This window comes from Adiantum capillus-veneris, chromosome 15, assembly GCF_014529385.1.
Source record: "Adiantum capillus-veneris isolate H3 chromosome 15, ASM1452938v2, whole genome shotgun sequence".
NCBI lineage: Eukaryota > Viridiplantae > Streptophyta > Polypodiopsida > Polypodiales > Pteridaceae > Adiantum > Adiantum capillus-veneris.
Window position 1 is genome coordinate 64,632,981 of NC_140945.1, and position 12,422 is coordinate 64,645,402.

A 12,422-nucleotide genomic window follows, 5' to 3' on the forward strand; every position below is an offset into this window, starting at 1 on the left:
AAAGGCTGAGAAAGTAAATATTTGATACTTTGTTGATCAGTTTTAATGATCAAGTCAGTACCCATTACATAGTGTTTCCAGATTTTCAATGCATGTACCACAGCAGTCAATTCTTTATCATAAGTACTGAACTTTATTTCAGACGGTTTGAATTTACGACTTTCGAAAGCAATGGGATGGTTATCTTGCATAAGGACTGCACCGATATCTTTACCACTAGCATCAGTGACTACCACAAAGAATGGTCGTTCAAAATCAGGCAATTGCAATACAGGTGCATTAGTCAAAGCATGTTTAAGTGCATTAAATGAGCTTTCTTGCAAATCAGTCCATTCATAAGGCGTGTTTTTCTTCAACAAGAGAGTCAAATAATGTGCTTTGTAAGCAAAATTAGGAACAAATTTCCTGTAATAGCTGCAAAGACCAAGAAAAGATCGTAGCTCATGCAAGTTTTTGGGTCTAGGCCAGGATTGAATGGCTTCAATTTTCTTTGGATCGACATGAATTCCTTTACCCGATACAATATATCCCAAATATTCAATTTCAGATTGGAAAAATGAACTCTTTTCAGGATTCAAATACAAGTGATTTTGTGCAAGCAGATCAAATACACGTGTTAAATGTTGCTTATGGTCTTCTTCAGATTTACTGAATACCAAAATGTCATCAAAAAATACAATCACAAAATCTTGATGGTCAATGAAAATTCGATTCATCATGCGTGTGAATGTAGCTGGTGCATTTGTCAAACCAAATGGCATGACAAAAAATTCATAGTGCCCAGTTTGTGTTCTGAAAGTAGTTTTGTAGACATCATGTTCAAACATTTTGACTTGGTGATATCCTGATTTAAGGTCAATTTTGCTAAAGATGTTTGCCCCTTTCAGTTTGTCTAGTAGATCATCCACTCTAGGAATAGGAAACCTATTCTTAATGGTGATCTTGTTTAAAGCCCTGTAGTCGATACACATATGAAAGGTTCCATTTTTCTTCTTGACAAGAAGTACTGGAGCTCCGTATGGTGAACTACTAGGTCGGATTAGGCCTCGATCAAGTAAATCAGTGATTTGAGTTTGTATTTCCCTGTGTGCGGTAGGATTTACACTATAAGGTGCTCTACAAGGAGGTTCACTACCCGGTATGATGTCAATTTGTGGTCTTCTGGGCGTGATGGTGGAATTCCAGGTGGGAGATCATGCATGAAACAATCTTTAAATTGTGAGAGAAATTCATCGTGTGTGGAGTTACGTGAAGTTTTAGTTTCAACAGAAATTTGATTTACCAATACTAGATATGTTTTCCCCTGTTTTCGAATTGCTCGTTTGGCTTGAGTGTGAGAGAGGAGTGGAAATTTTTGATGTGCCAGTGTTGCTTGGATGGAGAATTTTTTATTATTATGAGTGAGAGACATTGTACGTGTTTTATAATTAATCAACGGGTCAAATTCATGACGAAATGGCATTCCCAAAATCATATCGAGTCCATGCAATGGTGCTACCAAAAATGTACGTGCTTGTGTGAATTCACCAATGCAAACTTCAACAGTGACTTGAGTTTTACAATTAAAACGTTGATTATTAAAAACAGTTTTGACCTTGTGGGGTGATGAAATTTCAGAGAGTGATAGTTGTTGTGCCAATCGTGTGGAAATGAAATCATGGCTACTACCATCATCTAGCAGAATGGTGACATTTTCACCCTTAACAGTGCCTTGCACTTTAAACAAAGTGTGAGGAGATATAGGAGTACCTGAGGATGGGTTGTCATCGTTATCATAATCAGGATCATATCCCTCACTGTAGTTAACTTCCACTTCATTGTCGTCGGGTGTAGCATCTTCGATGAGGTTAAGAGTAGCTCCGTTGGAGCGGTTGTTGTTGAAGGGTTTTTGACTTGAATTCTTGTTGACTCCATTTGAATGGCCATTGGATTGACCATTGCCCTTAGCATGACCATTTGGGCACTTATCTGCATAGTGACCATACTGAAAGCATTTAAAACACTTCACCTTTTTGTTACCATTAGAATTTGGAGGAAAACGCTGGTTGAAAGGATGTTGGTCGCCTCGTTGCTGAGTGTTGTTGTGGTTGTTGCTCGTATGAGGTTGAGCAGTGGCAGGAGGATTGTCAAATCTTCATCTTTTGAAAAAGGTACGGCTTTGGTGTTTTCTTCTGTCAGAGTTAGGAGAGAAAGGAGGTCTCTTGTTGCGGTTAGTGTTAGCAGGTTGATCAGTGTGAGAGGAATGTCCACCTTTCTTCTTTTCTGCGTTGAGAGCCAAGTTAATGGCCTTTGACAGAGAATCTGGTTCGAACATATCTACCTCAGCACTAATTTGTAGTGCCAAGCCTGATATGTACTTTCGCTTCAATTTCCTGCGACTAACATGTTCAATAGCTTGCAATTGAATTAGACAATTCCAAAAACGGTCAGTGTAACCCTGTACATCTTCATTTCTACCCTGTCGAATTAAATCCCATTGACGTCGTGCTTTAGCTTTGTACTGTGTTGGCAAAAATTGGGGTAAAAACACTTTTTTGAATGCATTCCAGGTGCGTGGTCTTCTTCCATGTTGTTTGGTGGCGTTTCACCACAATGCAGCGCTGCTAGTGAGATGATTGGATGCACACTTTACCATTTCACGCTCGGGAAAGTCTTCATCATGAAAGTAGTCATCTAACTGACTAACCCATGCTAGAACCGTGCTAGCATCTTTAGTGCCATCAAAATCTTTGAAAGTGAAGGCTTTTCTACTAATTTTGTTTTTCTTGGGTGCCGGTGCAGATTCGGTGCGTGCAGAATGTAATAATTTATCTTCAAGTTCTTGCCTTCGCATGCGTTCATATGTGAGTGACTGCTACAAATTTTGAAGTTGCTCTGCAATCGTGGGTGCGGCATGAGGAAGATGTGCCATGATTGCGTGCTTTTCTTTTTCTTTTTTTTTTCTTCTTTTTTTTTCTTTTTTTTTCTTTAAAAAAATAAATAATTAAATGGTAATGCTTAAAAAGGCTATTTGGTGATATTCATAGATGCAATATGCCGAATAAAATAAAATAAATAACAGAAATGTAATGTACTTAGCTGAAAAAGAGCGGTGGCGTCCAATCCAGAATGGTGATGCGCTAGGAAATTGCCAGAGAATAGACAATCCGACGGTGTGTCACCGAGCCAGTTGAATTTCGTGGCACCCGATCTCCCGTATCTCAAAAGCAATGGCAATCAACAATCCCAAAAGATAGCCGAAGATTTTTTTTTTTTTTTTGAAGGTTGGTGGCCCAAGAATTCTTAATGAAGGCGGAGTATGTGATTTTTACGGTTGTGTTTGTAGTGGTGCCGACCAAGGGGTGCAAGGCTTACTAATTGTGTCCAAAGCCAAAGTGTTGAGGATATTGAAAGGGTGTTTGTCTTCTTTAAAGGTTATTAAGCTTGAAGATGAAATGGACGGCTGACCACTGACCACTGAAATACCTCTTTGAGCTTAACTTTAAGTCTTTGAAGTTAACTTTAAGTCTTTGAAGTTAACTTTAACTTTTAAGTTTGCATGGGATTCTGTGGAAGAACAACTCAAGCCAAAAAAAAATTGAGAAAGAACAACTCAAGCCAAAAAAAATTGAGATGGCGACCTCTAGAAGTTTTCCAGGCTACAAGACAAAAGCAAGAATTGATGCATAAACTAAGCCAATACTTTTGACAGTATTTTCTGCAGCTTTTGATGAGGTTGACATTTAGCTTTTCTTGTGTGCAGGAGGGTGTTCTCGCAGATTGTTCTCGTCCGTATCTTCATGTATACGCAAGCTTAGCGACTGCTTAAATTTAACCGTTGAACATACCCGTTCTTGATCGTCTTGAAGCCGAAATTGAAAATTGATTGCCGACTAGCCACCAATTAACAATCGAGTTTTTCTTCTGTGAACTCGATCAATTATACTTCGAATTTCCACGAACCCTTGAATCCTTGAATTGCAAAGTCGATGAATTGCAATTGGGGTTTTGTCGATTAGAGAAAACTCCTTCTTAAAAATGAAATCTGGTGCCGATTAATCCTCGAACCTGAGGCTCTGATAGCACTGTTGGGAGAAGAGGGGGAGATCAACCGCTTAAAGTACTCAACATAAGCTTTCAAGCCATCACCATCAAACTGTCCACCTCTTCTTCCAATTTCCAAGCACACACACTCACCTAGACTATGACACACACACACAGTAAACAGAGAATTGATATAGACAAGCTTGTAAGGAGGTGTAAGAGATGTGTAAGAGATGGAGACTAGATTAGAGAGTACACAGCAAAATAACCATAGCTTAAGAGAGTAGAGAAGAGAATCTGCAAGAGAAAGGCCTAAATCTAGCCCCAAACTCCACGGCACCTCTCTTGTGGAGTTGGTATTTAATATATTATTTTTGAGTTTGAGGTGCCAAAAACTGAGGCCCCTCTTTTACAACCACTTCACTTTTGTAAATAAGTGAAGCTCATTAGTTCTTGCATGACCCATAAGGGGAGTTCCCACTACAAATATTTATAGAGCCATAGTGGCTTATTGAAATGAGATTCTAAGATACTGTGCAACTATAAAATGGCCAAGAATAATTGCCGTCGCCTCTTCATCAACTCCCCGCATTCCACTCTACAAAATCATCATCAACTCAATTAGTAAAATAAATAGACAGCACATAATTAACCATTACGCCCAGCTATCCCAATTGTAGTTAACCACTACAACAGGAGGGTGCCCAGTCTCGTAACAGTTTCTCACAAACAAAAGGATGTAGATGACTACTACATGTATAAACAAGAGTTTCTACGTCTTTGGGCTGTATGGTTGAGAAATGTTGCTAACCCTGGTGATGGTACAGAGTTCCTAAATAAGGAAAGGTTCATAGCCGGTCTCTTTTCCACACTCAAGATAAAAGTGGAGGTAGGTGCAACTACTACCTTTCATGCAGCTGAACCTAGGGCTGTTAAGAAGTATACAAAACTCAAGTGTCTAAGAGGAGAGGTTCCAATAGAGGGTCCTAGACCTAAGGAAAAATTGCAAGCATCAACGCCTAGAGAGATTCTTGAGGTAACATCGGAGGTAGTTGAAAAGTTAAATGAATCCTTAAACAACTTGTCAATCCACCTTGCACAAGTTGTAGGTCCCAAGGGACAAACAAATAAATCCAACGAGCGAGAGCCACGACCTAGGAGGCTTTTGCAATGTTGGAATTGTGGAGAGTTTGGATATGGGATGTATAATTTTCCTTGGCCCCGTGGGGAGCCAGGGAGACCTAACTTGAATTACCCAATGATGAATGTAGGTGAAGGAACTAGACTAGGCATTCACACCCATGAGACACCTGAAAACAAAGTGAAAATGGCAAACATGTGTAGGCATTTGTAAAAATGTCTTTGTGGAGGTCTCTGGCATTAAGAAGACAGTGGATTTTTATGTTATGTTGACGAAGGGAAGTGGCTATCCATTTATCCTAGGAAGACCATGGCTAATGAAAATGGGAGCTGTGCAGGATTGGAAAAGTGGAAAGTTGATTTACAAGAATGACAATCCTAAGAAGGTTGTCTTTGACATGAAGGAGCAACGTCAAGAGGATCTCCATGAAGAATCATCTCAAAGTGAGACGGAGGAAGAGTGGACTAATAGCACTTCAAAAGAAAAAGGTAGTGGTAGCACTATGGAAGAGGAGTCTTCCATTAAAGTCATGGGGGTGAGGTTTAATCCAAACAACCGAAAGACCTCTTGTCAAGTTTTGGAGGAGGTATGTTTCCAAGAGAACCAAAATGTGAAAGATGAAGGAATGCTAGAAGGTATATTGTCTAGTACAACACTTACAAAGGATGAAAGAGAGGAGTTCAAAGGTGTGTTAAGGAAAATTCCTAGGCTTTTTGCTAAAGACTACACCGATGTGCATGTAGAAAATGATGCTCAACACAAGACCGAGCTAAAGCCGGAGGCCACTTCTAAGGCACAAAAGCTACAAAGGCCAAGAGTCATCAAAGAGCAGGCTTTACTCAAGCAAGTAATAAATCTTCTAACAACAGGTTTCATTTGTCCAGTGGAGAATTCAGAGTGGGTCTCTCTCATTGTTGTCACTCCCAAGAAGAACGACAAGTGGAGGGTGTGTGTGGATTACCTCCACTAAACGAGACAACAAAAAGAGATCACTTTCCCCTCTCATTTCCGGATAAAATACTAAATGAGGTAGCTAGGCAAGAGAAGTATAGTATGTGCGATGGCTATTTAGGCTACTTTCAAATAGGTATCACATTGGAGGATAAGTTGAAAACAACCTTCATTACTCCTTGGGGTTGTTATGCTTTTAGAGTCATTTGGTCTGGCAAATGCTCCTGAAACTTTCCAACTCTTTATGAACATGGTGTTTCAAGCATTATTTGGAAAGTCCATTAGGGTTTTTATTGATGACTTTTGTATTTATAGCTCAAAATAATTGCATCTACAAAAGGTAGAAGGGGGTTTAAAGAAACTCTACGACATGGGAGGTCAATTCTACCTAGACAAGTGCCACATGGGTGAGGATGTAGTGATCTTACTTGGTCATAAAGTTTCTTACAGAGGCATCAAAGTGGATCCTTAAAAGGCAAAGGCTCTTATTGAGTTACCATCACCCAAGAGTCTTAAGGAGGTCATCTCATTCATTCAAAAGGTGAAGTATATGTCATGCTTCAGTCACTTAGCCTTAGAGTTACTTCAGTCCTTGCAAAAATTGACACAACAAATGGATTTTGTTTGGTCTGATGAGCTTGAAGAATATTTTTGTAACATCAAAGTCATTCTATCATAACTACCAACAATTATGCCTTCGTGTTGGGAGTACACATCCTTTGTTATCTCTAGTGCTGGGAAAGAAACAATTGTTGTTGTTTTGCTACAACAAGATACCCACAATGCCAGGATGCAACCCATCTACTTTGCTAGTAGGGCCATGAATTCTTTGGAGAGAGGCTACACAGACGGAGAAGTCAAGATTCTTTCTCTATGTTTGCGGTGAGAAAGTTTAGATCCTACTTGCTACCAAAACCTTTTGTAATTCTCACTTGCAAAAAAATTGTTCCCTTGGGTTTCATCTCAAATGAATCTTAGTACTAGGATCTCAAAGTGGATTATGGAGTTGCAAGAGTTCCAATACTCTTTCAAGGTAGAAGATAGTGTGCGTACAGAACTGGCAAGGATTCTCACTTGTAGGGTACATGAGAAGGAGATTAAGGTGCCTAAAGTAAAGACCCTACCATTGCCACCACCAAAAGGCATTCCTAATGATTTTAACTTGATCTTTAAAGGATCTTTTCAACAAGCCAAACGAAAAGCACGGGGAGGGCTAGTGTTGCTCAACCCAAGTGGAGAGCTGGTCATGAAAGATAAGGTCAATCTACAGGTTCAACTAGCAACAATGAAGCAGAGTATGACATACTACTTCATGGTTTGAAGATGTGCATTAGTCAACGTATACAAAGTCTCATGGTAAAGGGGGATGCACTTCTCATTATGAAGCAAATTTTAGGCATTTGGGCATGCAAGAATGAAAGCCTAAGGACAAAGGTTCATACCATCTGTATGTTGTTGAATCAATTTGAAGAAGTGCAATTGTATCATATTCCTAGGAAACAGAATTAAGACGCTAATTTACTTGCACAATTACAAGGAGTTACATGTGTTTAGAAAGAAGTGCAGGTCATCATGTTGGCCGCAGCTATCAAGAAACCAAGATACCAGGGATTGGATTCATTGACTCCCATTATTGGCTACATTTTGGAGGGAAAGTTTCCACAAGACTTCACAAAAGCTCAAAAGAGGAGACTCATGAAGGAGTCATGTTTCTGTCTCTTCATAGAAGGCTCCTTCTATCAAAGCCGGAGGGATCAAATGTGCAAAAGAGAACCAACTATTGAGGAAATTTGAGCCATTCTAAAAGGTTTGCATGAAGAGGCATGTGGTGGTCATTTTGCCCAAGAATTAACTATGAAGAAGATTTTGCTTGCGGGGTATGTTTGGCCAAGCTTGCATATGGGTGTCAAACATTGGTGTAAAAGTTGTCACAACTATTAGTAAATAAAAATAGAAGGTTGGTGCATGGTCCGAGGAAAATAGTTCTTGAAAATGGACCCTTTGAAAACTGGGGCATTGATGCTACGGGTCGTGGGCCCAGAACAAAAAATGGTAAACTCTACATTATAGTGGCTGTAGATTACATGACTAGGTGGGTATAGGCTCAAAGTGTGGCAAGGGTAAATGGGAAAATAGTGAGCATGCCTTGTCTACACTAATATTTTTTGTAGATTTGATAGACCTCTGGAGATTTCTTTTGATAATGGTGCAGGGTTCAGGAAGGGTTTACTCACAAAATTTTGCGAAGAGATTCTTATTATACATCATCATAGCACACCCTATTACCCACAGTCAAATGGTTTGGTGGAGAAGGCTAATGGTGTCATTGCAGACATCATTAGGAAGATGGTGTAAAACAAGATAAAGTTGTGGGATGACTTCTTGGATGGTGACTTGTGGGCGTATCGAACCACATATAGGGAAGCCACAGAGTTTACACCATTTCACTTGGTTTATGGTCAAGAGGCGTTTCAACCTACCGAGATTAACATCTCAACAATACGGCTTCATGGCAAAGGGGCACAAGATAATCAAGAAACATGGACAGATCGACTTCTTACCTTAGTCAAACTTGAGTGGAAGAGAGAAGCGGCTTATGAGTGCTATAAGAGGAAAGCTATACAAGCAAAAGAAAAGCTCGACAAGAAATTGAAGGACATAGGCATGAAGGAAGGAGATCTTGTGCTAAGGTATGACAATCGACTTGATATTTGTTCTGATTCCAAGTTTGAGACTAGATGGCAGGGACCATACATTGTAAAAAGGCTTTCAATTCAAGTTGACCAACTCATGGACTTGAATGGTAAAGATCACTCTAAGAAGGTAAACTGTATCAGCTGAAGCCCTACTTGAGTTGCCTTCTACCAAAGGATCTACCAAAGAATTGTCAGATAGCTACTATCTTGTGTAAGTTTTATTGCATGATTCATGTGTGTAACTCAAGCCAAAGTGACAAGGAGCTACTATCTTGTGTAAGTTTTATTACATGATTCATGTGTGTAACTCAAGCCAAAGTGACAAGGAGCTACACAATGAAAATCTTGTCAAGATACCAAGAATCACACAGGAATCAAAACCACTCTCTTTAGAAAAAAAAGCCTCATGATGGTACATGAATGTACCATCATCCTGGGGGAGGGCTAATGATAGCCATTTTTTGGCTCTCTGTAATTGCCATAGTATGCTATCTACCTCCTTTCCTACTTCCACACACACACTTGTTTGTCTCTATTCCTCACTCAAACTTGAAAATTCCATGGTTTTCTCTCACCCTCTCCACCATTATCCTCCCCTCTCACACCGATAGCTCTATTTTGAAACTCTACCTACATCCACCAACTTCATAATATCTCTCTCTATTACTCCCATATTACAATTTTACTCTACCCTTTCAATAATGCATAAAAAATCAGCAACCCAACCATACATAATCTCTGAAAAATGGGGTGGTTTTATCAACAAACCATCATTCTATTTGTGGTGATTCGACTATGGTGACGGTGTGAAAAGAAGAAGAAGGAGAACGGCGATCACTTTTGGCAATCTACACAAGGGTGAGTCCAAGATTCCTCAAGGATTCACCATCTGAAGGGTACATTACCCATCTCATTCACCCCTCTTTTCTTATCCCTCAAGTCATTCTACCCATTGTAACTATATTACTAACTTTTTCTAGTGATTACTGACATTAACTGCTAGCCCTTTTCTGTAAATTGCACCCACTCTACTCTACCTGCGAGTAGGCAGCCTCACACAAAAATCACTCACCTCTCTAGAATATTCTCAGTTTTGCCTCAATAATTCTCTCCTCTTGAGCCCACATCCATGTGACTCAAGAGAAAAGAGAGCCCCATTCTGATAAGAACATATAAAAAATTTCATAAACATGGTTTTCTATGTAAATGTTGATCATCAGGAGATAATCCTAATAAGGGATCTCCTCACCTATAAATAGAGTCCTTTTAACTTTGTAAATGGCATGATCTCTACACTATTGCTCACTAGTTTGAGCGTACCATTTTCCATCTTAGTTGTAGGGAGAGAGAGCGAGCTCTCTATACACCATCACTTGTGGTGTATAGGAAAGCTTCTTTGAGCTAGTTGTAGCATGCAAGGGTTTGAGTGATTCATAACTTCCAATCAAAGTTGTACCTACTCTTGAACATCAATTGAATCAATAATTTGGGTGCATTTGCAGTTTAAAACTCTCTTAAGTCTCTCCAAGTCATGCTTGGAAACCTCATCTTGTTTGGTTTCAGTTGTGATGTGTTTTCATTTTGAGATTCTTGTGTAGTATTTGCTTGTATGTGACTCAACTGCTCTTGTGTTTGTTTTGTTGGTTGGGATTACATCATAAGAGGGTTGTATGGTGAGAGGGTTCCCATAACCCTAAGATAATGTGTAGATTGCAACATCATCAAACTTAATTGCGTCTCTTGACTCTCCTCCAAGCTGTTTATACATTCGCGTCAATAATTTAAATTGAAGCTTAGTTCTTGAACAAATCTCTCTCTCTCTCTCTCTCTCTATCTATCTCTCTATCTCTCTCTCTAGGCATTTGGTGTGTGTATTTTTACCATTGATATTAGTGTTAGTGTACCCTTTACTTCTCTCTTGTATTGCTCAGGGATTCTCCTCTTCATGCATCCTAGTTCGTGCTCGAACTAGGTGGTGCCCCTTCACTCTTGTTGTTGGATGTGGGCTTGTTGTGGTTTCTCTTGTTTGTGGTTGCCCCAGCCCAAATTGAGTAGCACAGGAGCCTTGAGGGGTGTTTAGAGGTCACCTCTCTTGTTGCTCGCCCCGGACCACCTCAGTATTTAATGAGCAACAAAAGAAGCACAGGAGCCAAGATCCTATTGACCAGAGTGAACCCATATCCACCAAAGAACTCTCAAATTTTTAAAAATTTCAATGAAGCTAGGTATTGCAAGCTCAAAGATGAGGTACAAATAGAATTTCAAAAAATTGATCCAAGTGGTTATCCAAACATCTACACAAGCCATCAAAACATACAGCTAGTGCATATGCAATCAAGATCATTGTACATGGATAACAATGGTTAGATCTATAGTCAAGATCCAGAAATGGAAGATCCAACAAATCAACCAATAGAAGCAAGCCTAATTGGAGAACTGAGTCAAAAATAGTTCAAAGGAAGCAGTCTACAGCTTGATTCTCATTGTTCTAAAAGACGATGATGACAATTTGGTCAACACAAGAGCTAAAACTCTTGAGCAAGGGCTTGAGATGATAGAACCAAATGAAATACCACCAATCATGGTGTACTACTCAAATTGTGGAAGAAAAGGTGGACATTTCCTAGAGGATTCTCCAAGAAAACTAGACAACAGGGACATAGCAATTGCTGCTAGATGAGATGAGCATAAGAGTCAAACTCTATTAACTTAATCATGGTGGAGTGACGTAAATCCCGACACTCACGCACAGTGCACTGTAAGATGAGAGCACATATCCTCAACAATGAAAAACCTTCTTTCTGAAGAGCCCCTCAAAGATATGTCTTGCACATTGTATGCATATAAGATTTCCCATCATTAGAAATATGCATTATACACTTTTTTTTGGCTTCCCACCTATGCACCTTGAGTGAACCACAACAGGTAAACCAATTTTTCATCATGCTACCCTATATTTGTTGCCCTCTTATTTCCGTATCTATCAGGAAACAATCCCATCAATACTTTATAAATATTTCCCATGCTCATAAGTACTCCAATAATGCGCGTATTACAAAGAAACTTGTTTTCTCATCACGTTTTTCTCATTGGTCATCTAGGTATTAGGCCCTAATTTAGATCCTCACTTATCTACTTCCCTTGTACATACTCTTAATAGGTATTAGGCCCTAATTTAGATCCTTATCTACTTCCCTTGTACATACTCTTAATAAATAAATAAGCAACAAGCTTGCCATTATGATGCTACAATGAGCAAATACAAAATCATCTCTTACATCAGGGACAAATTTTAACATTCAAGCTGCTACAACAAATGAATCTCATCAACAAATTCAACAACAAATGAAGACAATATACTCACGGGGGGGGGGGGGGGTCACTATGTATAAAATGGCATATACCACGTGCATTCAAAGGGTATTTCTAAAACTCCTTATATGTGAATTTTTGACCAAAAAAACACCCTTTTCCTATTCAACGTGTATTTTTTTTTGCAATTCCATTCTATGGTGCCTGCTGCACTCACTTGATAGTCACATAAATATAAAAAGAAACCCCCAAGACAATATAGCCCATCGACAATCACTAAAAAATCTTTCACAACCTCC